Source organism: Rhinoraja longicauda, chromosome 15, assembly GCF_053455715.1.
Source record: "Rhinoraja longicauda isolate Sanriku21f chromosome 15, sRhiLon1.1, whole genome shotgun sequence".
Lineage (NCBI taxonomy): Eukaryota > Metazoa > Chordata > Chondrichthyes > Rajiformes > Arhynchobatidae > Rhinoraja > Rhinoraja longicauda.
The window spans coordinates 50,234,585-50,247,317 of NC_135967.1; the positions used below are offsets into that span (position 1 = coordinate 50,234,585).

Sequence of the window (12,733 nt, forward strand, 5' to 3'; positions counted from 1 at the left end):
AGTAGGCCATTCGGCCCTTCGAGCCTGCACCGCCATTCAATATGATCATGGCTGATCATTCAGCTCAGTAGCCTGTACCTGCCTTCTCTCCATACCCCCTGATCCCTTTAGCAAAAAGGGCCACATCTATCTCCCTCTTAAATATAGCCAATGAACTGGCCTCAACTACCTTCTGTGGCAGAGAATTCCACAGACTCACCACTCTCTGTGTGAAGAAATGTTTTCTCATCTCGGTCCTAAAAGACTTCCCCCTTATCCTTAAGCTGTGACCCCTGGTTCTGGACTCCCCCAACATCGGGAACAATCTTCCCGCATCTAGCCTCTCCAACCCCTTAAGAATTTTATATGTTTCTATAAGATCCCCCCTCAGTCTTCTAAATTCCAGCGAGTACAAGCCCAGTCTATCTAGTCTTTCCTCATATGTAAGTCCCGCCATCCCAGGGATCAATCTGGTGAACCTTCTCTGTACTCCCTCTAAGGCAAGAACGTCTTTCCTCAGATTAGGAGACCAAAACTGCACACAATACTCCAGGTGCGGTCTCACCAAGGCCCTGTACAACTGCAGCAGAACCTCCATGCTCCTAAACTCAAATCCTCTTGCTATGAATGCCAACATACCATTCGCTTTCTTCACTGCCTGCTGCACCTGCATGCTTGTTTTCAATGACTGGTGCACCATGACACCCAGGTCACGTTGCATCTCCCCTTCTCCCAATCGGTCACCATTCAGGTAATACTCTGCTTTCCTGTTCTTGCCGCCAAAGTGGATAACCTCACATTTATCCACATTATATTGCATCTGCCATGCATTTGCCCACTTGCCTAATCTATCCAAGTCACTCTGCAGCCTCCTAGCATCCTCCTCGCAGCTAACACTGCCACCCAGCTTCGTGTCATCCGCAAACTTAGAGATGTTGCATTCAATTCCCTCGTCCAAATCATTAATATACACTGTAAATAACTGGGGTCCCAGCACTGAGCCTTGCGGTACCCCACTAGTCACTGCCTGCCATTCCGAAAAGGACCCGTTTATTCCTACTCTTTGCTTCCTGTCCGCCAACCAATTTTCTATCCACCTCAACACTGAACCCTCAATACCGTGTGCTTTAAGTTTGTACACCAATCTCCTATGTGGGACCTTGTCGAAGGCCTTCTGAAAGTCCAGATATAACACATCGACTGGTTCTCCCTTATCCACTCTACTAGTTACCTCCTCGAAAAATTCTATAAGATTCGTCAGACATGATTTGCCTTTGGTAAATCCATGCTGACTTTGTCCGATGATTTCAGCACTTTCCAAATGTAATGCTATCACATCTTTAATAACTGACTCTAGCATTTTCCCCACTACCGATGTTAGGCTAACTGGTCTATAATTCCCCGTTTTCTCTCTCCCTCCCTTTTTAAAAAGTGGGGTTACATTAGCTACCCTCCAGTCCTCAGGAACTACTCCAGAATCTAAAGAGTTTTGAAAAATTATCACTAATGCATCCACTATTTCTGAGGCTACTTCCTTAAGCACTCTGGGATGCAGCCTATCTGGCCCTGGGGATTTATCTGCCTTTAATCCATTTAATTTACCTAACACCACTTCCCGACTAACCTGGATTTCGCTCAGTTCCTCCATCTCTTTAGACCCCCGGTCCCCCGCTATTTCCGGCAGACGGTTTATGTCTTCCTTAGTGAAGACAGAACCAAAGTATTTGTTCAATTGGTCTGCCATCTCCTTGTTCCCTATGATCAATTCACCTGTTTCCGACTGCAAGGGACCTACATTTGTCTTAACTAATCTTTTTCTCTTGACATATCTATAAACCTTGTCTCTCTGTCTCCCTGTCACCCTGTCACCCTGTCACCCTGTCACCCTGTCACCCTGTCTCCCTGTCACCCTGTCACCCTGTCACCCTGTCTCCCTGTCACCCTGTCTCCCTGTCTCCCTGTCACCCTGTCTCCCTGTCACCCTGTCACCCTGTCACCCTGTCACCCTGTCGCCCTGTCACCCTGCATCTCCTTGCCTCAGTACAACCTGCCAGCGCAGGGCATGGCCAGTGCTCAGATTGCCCATTGTTACAGGAGAGAGCTCGTTGATCGGCAACTGAAGTCCTTTCTCTTTGCATTTAATCTCTTTTCACGATGTAGACATTGGAGTCAAGACAACCAATTCATATCCCTTTTTAACTGCCCTGAGCAAGTGGCCCGGTCATACTTCCTCAATAGCTGAGTCCTTCCTTCAGAAGGAATAGTGATATCATTCATAAGCAGCATCCTGTGCATGCTAATGGTGGCAGCATACCTTTGCACTAAAATGCTTGTTGGTGAAGGGTTTGGGGTTTGGAGTTGTTCTCAGAGTAGCTCAGGTAAGTAGCAGCATGGCATCTTGTGCTTGGCACACAGTGAACCCATTGTGTGTTGGTCGTGGAAGATGTGACCATTTTGAGTGTGGGACGGTGCACAGTGTTGTTTGAGCTGTGCTCATTGCAGGCAAGTGGGGAAGATGGATCTGTGGTTGCAGCTTTACCCAGAACATTCCTGACCCCAACCTTGTGGTTAGTGGATAGACTTGCAGTGTCGTGATGTGGGCCAGTCAGTGCAGGATCAGGCCTTTCAGCCCACAATGTCTCTGCTGAACATAATGCCAAGGTAAACTAATTTCATCAGCCAACACATGATCTACATCCCTCCATTCCCTGCATACCCATGTGCCTCGCCAAAAGCCTCTTAGACGCCACTGCCATATCTGTTTATACCACCACCCTATGTGGTACGTTCCAGGCACCCATTACTCTCCAGTGTAAAAACTTGCCCTATAAATGATCTTTACACCTTAGTCCTTTAACCTGAAAGCTATGCTAGGTATTCTTTGACATTTCCATCCGGGGAAAAAGATTCTGTCCATTGGGTATCCCCTTCAACCTCTAGCATTCGGGAGAAAAATATCCAAATTTGTCCAACCTATCCTGATAGCAAATACCTCTAATCCCGGCACCATTCTGGTAAACGTTGTATGCACTTTCTCCAGGGCCATCGCATCCTTCCTCCAATGGTTGAGTGGAACTGCAGGCGATACTCCAAATGACCATGTTCATGGTCTGACAGGAGCAGAATTAGGCCATTTGGCCCATCAAGTCCACACCGCCAGTCAATCATGGCTGATCTATCTCTCCCTCCTAACCCCATTCTCCAACCTTTTCCCCATAACCCCTGACACTCTACCCAGGCCTTTCACTAAGTTTCAATGAGGCCTCCCCCTCATTCTTTTAAAGTGCTGTGGTGGAGGCCTGGTGCTGTCAAATGCTCATCATGTGTTAACATACTCATTCCAGGGATCATTCTTGTAAACCTCCTTTGGACTCTCCTGAGCCAGCACATCCTTCCTCAGATAATGAGAGGATTTCAGTATAGGTGTAAAGAGGTTCATCTGCAGTTGTACAGGGCCCTGGTAAGACCACATCTGAAGTATTGTGTACAGTTTTGGTCTCCTAATTTGAGGAAGGACATCCTTGTAATTGAGGCAGTGCAGCGTAGGTTCACGAGATTGATCCCTGGGATGGCGGGACTGTCATAGGAGTAAAGATTGAAAAGACTAGGCTTGTATTCACTGGAGTTTAGAAGGATGAGAGGGGATCTTATAGAGACATATAAAATCATAAAAGGACTGGACAAGTTAGATGCAGGAAAAATGTTCCCAATGTTGGGCGAGTCCAGAACCAGGGGCCACAGTCTTAGAATAAAGGGGAGGCCATTTAAAACAGAGTTGAGAAGGAATGTTTTCAGCCAGGGAGTTGTGAATTAGTGGAATTCTCTGCCACAGAGTGCAGGCCAAATCACTGGATGAATTTAAGAGAGTTAGATAGAGCTCTGGGGGCTAGCAGAATCAAGGGATATGGGGAGAAGTTGGGCACAGGTTACTGATTGTGGATGATCAGGTATGATCACAATGAATGGTGGTGCTGGCTCGAAGGGCCAAATGGCCTCCTCCATGCACCTATTTTCTATGTTTCTATATAGGGCCAAAAATTGCTCACAATACTCCAATTGCAGCCTGACCAGCGTCTTACAGAGCCTCAGCATTAAATCCCTGTTTGTGTATGTTGGTCCTCTTGAAATAAATGCTGCCTTTGTGTTTGCCTCCCTTACTACCGATTCAACTTGCAAATTAACTTTTTGGGAATCCTGCACCAGGACTCCCAAGTCCCTTTCCATCTCTGATTTGTGGATTCTCTCGCCATTTAGAAAATGGTGTACGCCTTTATTCCTATTATTAAAATGAATGAGTCCATAGTTTGCTACACTGTATTCCATCTGCCACTTCTTTGCCCACTCTCCCAACCTGTCCAAGTCCTTCTGTAGAGTCCTGGCTTTCTCTACACTACCTCCCCTCCACCTATTTTCGTATCATCTGCAAACTTGGCCACAAAGCCTTCGATCCCCTCATCCAAATATTAATAGCCCCAGCACTGACCCGTGCGGAACTCCACTGGTCACTGGCAGCCAACCAGAAAAAGCCCCCTTTATTGCCACTCTTTGCCTTGTGCTTTTTTGGTATGACTGTAAGGCCAACCAAATTCCTCGTATGTTGCATGTTCTCAATGTTGGGGGAGTCCAGAACCAGGGGCCACAGTTTAAGGGGTAGGCCATTTAGAACTGAGATGAGGAAAAACTTTTTCAGTCAGAGAGTAGTAAATCTGTGGAATTCTCGGCCTCAGAAGGCAGTGGAGGCCAATTATCTGAATGCTTTCAAGAGAGAGCTAGATAGAGCTCTTAAGGATAGCGGAGTCAGGGGGTATGGGGAGAAGGCAGGGACGGGGTACTGATTGAGAATGATCAGCCATGATCACATTGAATGGTGGTGCTGTCACAAAGGGCCGAATGGCCTCCTCCTGCACCTATTGTTTATTGTCAAACCAAATTCCTCGTATGATGCAAAACATGCTTGATTAATAAATTACGATTCTGATTATTATCATTGTACCTGTCTCCACCACTTTTCTGACAGCTCGTTCCAAATAGCCACCAGTCATCTTTCCCCTCAACTGGAAACCCTCCAGATTTTAGTTACCTACCCTGAGAAAAAGACAAGTGATTAATTACCATACAGATGTTCCTCATAATTTTATATATCCCTTTATAATCCCACTGCACAAGTTATCTCTTCACTTTGCTCTGTAACAGGAAAAGCATTTCAACCATAACTATGTTTACCCTTATTGTTGTGCATGTGTACTGAAGTACAGTGAAATGCTTTGTTTAGCCTGCTGTACAATCAATAGGTCAGATTGACACGAGGATATCTGGTCATGATGCAATGTGCAATGTGTTTGGATGCTGTTTCAACTGGAAACTGTCATGGTTTTCTTTCAGTCATGTTTCCGTTCAGTCATGTTCCAACACATGTTTCCTTTCAGTCATGTTCCAACACATGTTTCCTTTCAGTCATGTTCCAACACATGTTTCCTTTCAGTCATGTTCCAACACATGTTTCCTTTCAGTCATGTTCCAACACATGTTTCCTTTCAGTCAACAGGCGGCTCAGTCTGAGACCCCCACATTCTTCACGCAGGAGGAGCTCAGCAAACTGAAGTACGACTTCCAAACGGGTGGTGTGGAAAAGATTAAACCCTTGATACAGAATAAGATGAAAGAGCTGGACAAGACTGAGCTGAACATCGCCGTTACGGGGGACACAGGTACAGGAAAATCCACCTTCATCAACACCATGAGAGGGCTTCGTAGCACAGATGAGGGAGCGGCTGAGGTTGGCACCACAGAAACTACAATGGAGCCAACCGGATACCCACATCCCAATCTGCCCAATGTCCGCTACTGGGACCTGCCGGGGATCGGATCTACACGATTCACAGCGGGTTCCTACCTGAAGGAAATGCAATTTAAAAAATACGATTTCTTCATCATAGTGTCAGCTGGTCGATTCAAAGAGAATGATGCAAAACTTGCCATTGAGATTAAGCGGCTGGGGAAGAGGTTCTATTTTGTTCGCTCGAAGATTGACGCTGACCTTAATGCAATGCAGAGGGAACGGAAGGAATTTGATAAAAATGCAGAATTGGAAAAGATCCGGAGTGACTGTCTCTGTGGGTTGGGGAAGATCGGGATTCCTGATCCCAGGGTGTTCCTGATATCCAGTTTTAAACAGGATCAGTATGATTTTGTTCAGTTGAATGAAGCACTGGAAGGTGATTTACCATATATAAAGAAAAGGATCTTTGTCCTGGCCCTTCCCAACCACAGCGTGGAGATTGTTCAGAAGAAAAATGAGTTGCTGAAGAAGGAGATCTGGGCATTGGCGATCCTCTCGGGAGCAGCAGGAGCCATCCCAATCCCTGGAGTCTCTCTCGCGTGTGACATTGGCATACTGATTGGAGCAATCATCCATTTCAGGGAATGCCTGGGTCTTAATAACTCTTCCCTTCAGCGACTGGCCAACAGAACAGGTAAATCCATGGATCAGCTGAAAGCAGCAGCAAAAACTCCCCTGCTGGGAGAAATAACTCCAGGTGTAATTATGAGGATAAGTTGGGGAGCTGCTGTTGTTACGGTTTCAGCCCTGGAATTTGCTCTATACTTTGTCCCAGTCATCGGCTGCATTTTTGGAGCAGGTTCATCATTTGTCATGACCTTCATGATCCTGAGAGATGCGCTGAAGGAACTGACGGAGAGTGCGGAGAGGGTGGTGAGGGTAGCGTTTGACATTAGAACATAGAAGAGTACAGCACAGGAATGGGCCCTTCAGCCCACAGTGTTTGTGTCAAACATTATGCCAAGTTCAACTGATTTCATTTGCCCGTACATGATCCTGGCTGATCGTCCACAATCAGTAACCCGTGCCTGCCTTCTCCCCGTACCCCTTGATTCCGCTAGCCCCGAGAGCTCTATCTAACTCTCTTTTAAATTCATCCAGTGAATTGGCCTCCACTGCCTTCTGTGGCGGAGAATTCCACAAATTCACAACTCTCAGGGTGAAAAAGTTTTTTCTCATCTCAGTTTTAAATGGCCTCCCCTTTATTCTTAGACTGTGGCCCCTGGTTCTGGACTCCCCCAACATCAGGAACATTTTACCTGCATTTAACCTGTCCAATCCTTTAAGAATTTTATATGTTTCTATAAGATCCGCTCTCACCCTTCTAAATTCCAGTGAATTCAAGCCCAGTCGACCCATTCTTTCATCATATGTCAGTCCCACCATCCTGGGAATTAACCTGGTGAACCTATGCTGCACTCCCTCAAGAGCAATAATGTCCTTCCTCAAATTAGGAGAACAAAATTGCACACAATACTCCAGGTGCGGTCTCACCAGGGCCCTGCACAACTGCAGTAGGACCTCCTTGCTCCTTATCGCAAATCCTCACGTGATGAAGGCCATCATGCCATTAGCTTTCATCTCAGCCTGCTGTACCTGCATGCTTACTTTCAATAGATTGAAAGTAATCAATAGACTGAAGAAGTCAAATGCCAAATCTTGCTGAATAAATAGAAGAGGGATAGTATATTTATGATGACGAAGAACCACCAGTGAGATGGACAGGTTTTACTTCCACAAATTCAGAAGCTCTGTAACAATCAAGGTGAAATGTTATTAAGTATGGGCCTATTGAAGGCACAGTTTGATGAACTTTCAGTTTGGAGATACAGCATGGAAACAGGTCCATCAGCCCACCAATTCCACACTGACCATTGATCACCCTTTCACACTATATCTACTGTACCCCACTCTCTCATCCACTCACTCCACACGAGAGGCAATTTTACAGAGGTCAATTAACCTACAATCCTACACGTCTTTGGGGTGTGGGTGGAAACCTGAGCACCCCAGTGGAAACTCACATGGTCACATGGAAACCATGCAAACTTCACACAGGTTGTACCCGCAGTAGGATCGCGGTAGGATCATGCTTGTGAGTGTGATTTAATACGTAATGGGGAGTGTCTACATGGGAGGAGGCTAACGTAGCAACAGAGATTGTGGGTCAGTTTAGTCTCGGAGGTTGGAGAGAATACAGTTCTTTAGCACGCTCGCACCAGTCATACTCACGCCAGCTACACTCGCAAGAACCACACGGTAACGACTATATGAATGTTACTGTGTTGTTTGATGAAGAAACAGTTGATAAGGACGAAAGGTTATGAATTACTCTTTGATTGTGCTACTTTAATAAAGACCAATAAATCAAGAAAAGACGTTTGGAAGATTCGTTTTGTTATCTCAGAGTGCGATGCGTGCGTAAACTATACCTCCATTCCATCCCCGAGCAGTAATGGCTATCGAAGTTGGACTTTGAGAAGGTATAGAAACTGCCATTACATTAGAGTAAAGAACTCTTCTCTGAATGGAGCAGAGTAAAGAACTTCTCTCAGTGGAGTAGAGTAAAGAATTTTCTCTGAGTGGACTAAAGAAAAAAACTATTCTAACAGAAGAATCTAAGAAAGACTTGTTCTACAAGCAACATCCGATTCAACAGTGGAATTGAAGAAGAAGCTGAATCTGTGCCAGAGATTAGAGCTGAAATCCTGGAACAAAGAACCTGCCGGTTGAAGCCAAATTGACACCTGGATCATTAGAAGATTGAAGACTTCATTGACCGGGTACCGTGAGTAGACGACTGTTTAGTCGTAATTTTAAGTTAAGGTCTAAAAACTTAAAAGCCTGTGAGAAAATTCTGCAGAAGTACTATTCGATACAAGAAGCTTGTTTATGCTACGAGGAGATAAGGAAACCAAACTCGCAGAGCACGACCTGGAAAAATTAATTATGTTATGAACTTCTACAAGATAAGGTGCTCAGCCAGCGATTGTTTACCATAGGTGCTGGCCCAAGACTTTCAGCCTTGGAATTAATGATGTGTTTTGAAAAAATACTCATTCTGTTGTGAATTCTTCTGGTGTTTCTGGAACATAGCTATAAGCACCAATTCATCATGGATCTTCCATCAGGTAAGTATGAGGAACCGCCACAGGAGGGAGATGTGGAACAAAAATCAAGAAGATATGAAAAAAGAGAAATTCATCTTTCGGAAAAAGGGCAAGCAGTCTACCTGGTAAGATGCCAGAAGAGTGACAAGTTGTGGAAACAGGTCATCAAATTAATTGTCTGTCAGAAGGAACTAATGGAATTAGATGAGAATGCGAACATTGTAAAATCTGGTCTGGATCAACTACTCAACCTTTACCATGGGGTTGGAGAAAAACAAAAGTCACTACTGAGTTTACAACTGACCAAGCCAGAACTCCAATGGGACACTCAGTGGTTCCAAGAAAGGGTGAACATTTTTGATGGTTTCATGACTGACGCGGAGAAGTGGTTGTCTGAAATCAGGGCTCGAACATTGCACTCTACAGTAGAAGGTGCGATGCAACAAGGGGTTGAGGTGGAAGAGGAAATTACACCTCAGGATAGTGTCTCAAACGTCTCAACACGAAGATCTAGACGTAAATCTGGTTCTGTAGCCAGTTCAACTACGAGGGTCTCTGCTCAAATGGAGGCTGAAGCTGAGATGGCTGCTGTCTCGCTAGAAGCTGCCGCTTTGGAGAAAACATACCAGCTTGAGGATCAAGAGAAACAGCTGAAGAGAGAGGCTAAGAAACGAGCAGAACAGCAGAACCAGGAGGATGAGGAATGAGCAGACCAGCTGAAGAGAGAGAAGGAATGGCTGGAAATAGCCACGAAGCTGGCAGCTGTAGAGGCAAGGAGGGACATACTGGAAGGCCGAGTGAGGATCAAGATGCAGCTCGAGAGTATCTCAGAGGAGTTCCTTGATCCAAGAAGGAGCTACTAAGCTGGAAACAATAGCTGAAGCCAACCCACAGCCAAGGCGAGCCTGGTCTCGTGATGCCGAACTGGCACTCAGTAAGTGGATGGTTGACAAAACTTCACCAAAGCAACCGGGTGCTAGACCAAAGCAACCTACCTTTGCAATGACTGTTACGGCTCAAAATGAGCCAACCCAGTACTCTTCTCAGAGGCCTGGTCATCAGCTACCTGCACCCAGCCAGAGACAAACAAATGATTATGGGGCTCGTGACAAATTTTATCCGGATCGACCTGTACTGAGCCAGGGATTTCAAAATGAATTCTATGAATTGGTAAGGAATCAAACGAAACTCAGCGAGCTCATGGTTCAACAAAATCTTTCGGCCACCTTACCCGCAATGGAAATTCCTAAATATGATGGTGATACATTACAATATGAAACTTTCATAGTAGCGTTTGAAGAAGGAGTGAGATCAAGTCACAGAGATCGTTTACGATTTCTGGAGCAATACACAAGCGGATATTCAAAGCAGCTTGTCAAAAGTTGTTGACATTTGCCTGCGGATGAAGGCTATCGAAAGGCAAGAAAATAGCTTGAGGTGCATTTTGGTAACAAACAGAAGATTGTTAACGCATACATGAAGAAGGCCTTTGCTTGGTCAGTTATTAATGTGGAAGATGTGAAGGCTTTGCTTAAGTTTGCGATATTTCTTAGTGGTTGTTGTAATTCAATGAGAAATAGCATCCACATGGAAGAAATGAAAGTTGTTAGTAATATGAAGGCTATCGTTCTAAAACTGCCCTATCGGCTTAGAGAAAAGTGGAGAGATAAAGCAGGCCTGATACAGGAGGTTGACGATAGAGAGGCCATGCTTCCTGACCTGGTGAATTTCATGGAAAGAGAAGTATGGTTAATGTCAAACCTATGCTATGGGAATATTCAAGATCCCAAATCAACAACTGTCAAAGGCTCTACCTTTACTAAAATCAAGGGAAGAACAGGACCTAAGGAATGTAGTTTTGCTGCTGGCGCAATACCCGTAGAAACGAAGGATGGAATGAAAAAGGGTGTATCTACCGTTAAACCACAAGGGTTTCGTTTTTCATGTAACGGTGGAAACGGTGGACACAAGAATATTTACCTCTAATTCAAGAACGTCAACGATGGTTGAGAGTGAGAAGAAATTTTATTCCAGATGATATCGTCTTGGTAGTTGATTCTACTGCACCACGAGGTTCTTGGTTGATGGGCAGGGTACTGTAGATTATGCCAGACGTTAAAGGTTTTGTGCCTACTGTACGACTTCAGACTAAGGACAACATCTTGGTAAGACCGATTACCAAGATATGTCTGCTTCTAAAAGGTGAGGGAGAAGATCGAAGAATCGCTAAAGAAGTTTGAATGCCAACATATAATGCATATTACTTTTGTTTTTGATAAATATTATGCTTTTATAGCTCCTTTAAATATCTATTGGTAATTGCTTCGTCATATACGCAGAACAATTAGGGGCCGGTGTGTAGGAGCCATTTACGCTTAATTTAGTTACTGTCATTGTATTATGGCTATGTTTAATATTTCTAGTTTATGCCTTTTTTGCATGTTTGTGGGTGTGATTTAATATGTAATGGGGGGTGTCTACATGGGAGGAGGCTAACGTAGCAACAGAGATTGTGGGTCAGTTTAGTCTCGGAGGTTGGAGAGAATACAGTTCTTTAGCACGCTCGCACCAGTCATACTCGCGCCAGCTACACTCGCAAGAACCACACGGTAACGACTATATGAATTTTACTGTGTTGTTTGATGAAGAAACAGTTGATAAGCACGAAATGTTATGAATTACTCTTTGATTGTGCTACTTTAATAAAGACTAATAAATCAAGAAAAGACGCTTGGAAGATTCGTTTTGTTATCTCAGAGTGCGATGCGTGCGTAAACTAAACCTCCATTCCATCCCCGAGCAGTAATGGCTATCAAAGTTGGACTTTGAGAAGGTATAGAAACTGCCATTACATTGGGTAAAAATAATGCGTAGCTTAAAATCTGAATTGTCAATGCTCATTTAACGCATGTTGAACGGGAAGGATTGATCAGCTGTGATTGAATGGTGGAATAGACTTGATGGGCCGAATGGCCTAATTCTGCTCCTAGAACTTATGAACTGTATTAATTCTGATTTTCAGCGCAATGTATGTTCACGATCTGTATAATTGAAAAGCGCTCTGTGATTAACATACAATATGCCGAATATTTCTCTCATCAATACATATATGTGCCTAGCAATTGTACAAGATAAAACTTCAATAGAAACGGAAATATTGTGGTCTGACGTTTTTCTTACGTCTGGTTGCACAGCGCAATGTATCTCGAGAAACACCAAGAGAGTTGTGTGTCCTGCGAAAATGCATTGCACCTTTCCACAGGTTGCCAAGGTCCTCCATAGAGTACAAGATTCCATGCAACTCATGCACATAGTATTTACAAACATTAATCAATGGGCAGCACCTCATTCCACAGACTGTACAAGTCAAACCCATCTGCTATATTGAGGATGCAATCCAGGGTATTGTGTCGCAGGTGGTAATCAATAAAATATAGAAAAAATTGGTTCGTCATAAAGACTTTACAAATATGCGTGACTTAAAGAAATGAAGACAGGCGTAATTTATTCAGACTGCAGACTGTTCTAAATATTCCACTGAGCAAATTGGTTCCCTTAAATAATGATATAACAGATCATTTAAGAGTTGTGTTGAATTTAGTTTGGGAAAAGGACTAATCTAGTAGAGGTGTATAATGGTCTGATAGAGATGTATAAAATCATGAGTGGAATAGATCAGGTAGATGCACAGAATCTTTTGCCCAGAGTATGGGAATTAAGAACCGGAGCTCGTAGGTTTAAGGTGAAGGGGGGAAGGTTTTATAGGGATCTGAATGGTGACTTCTTCCCACAAAGTGTGGTGGGT

General features: G+C 44.2%; 1 pseudogene; it reads left to right on the top strand.

Annotated features, from left to right (window-relative positions):
- The window catches only part of LOC144600308 (uncharacterized), a 55,615-nt pseudogene extending 43,633 nt beyond the window's left edge, over positions 1–11,982 (top strand).
- The last annotated feature ends 751 nt before the right edge of the window (positions 11,983–12,733 follow it).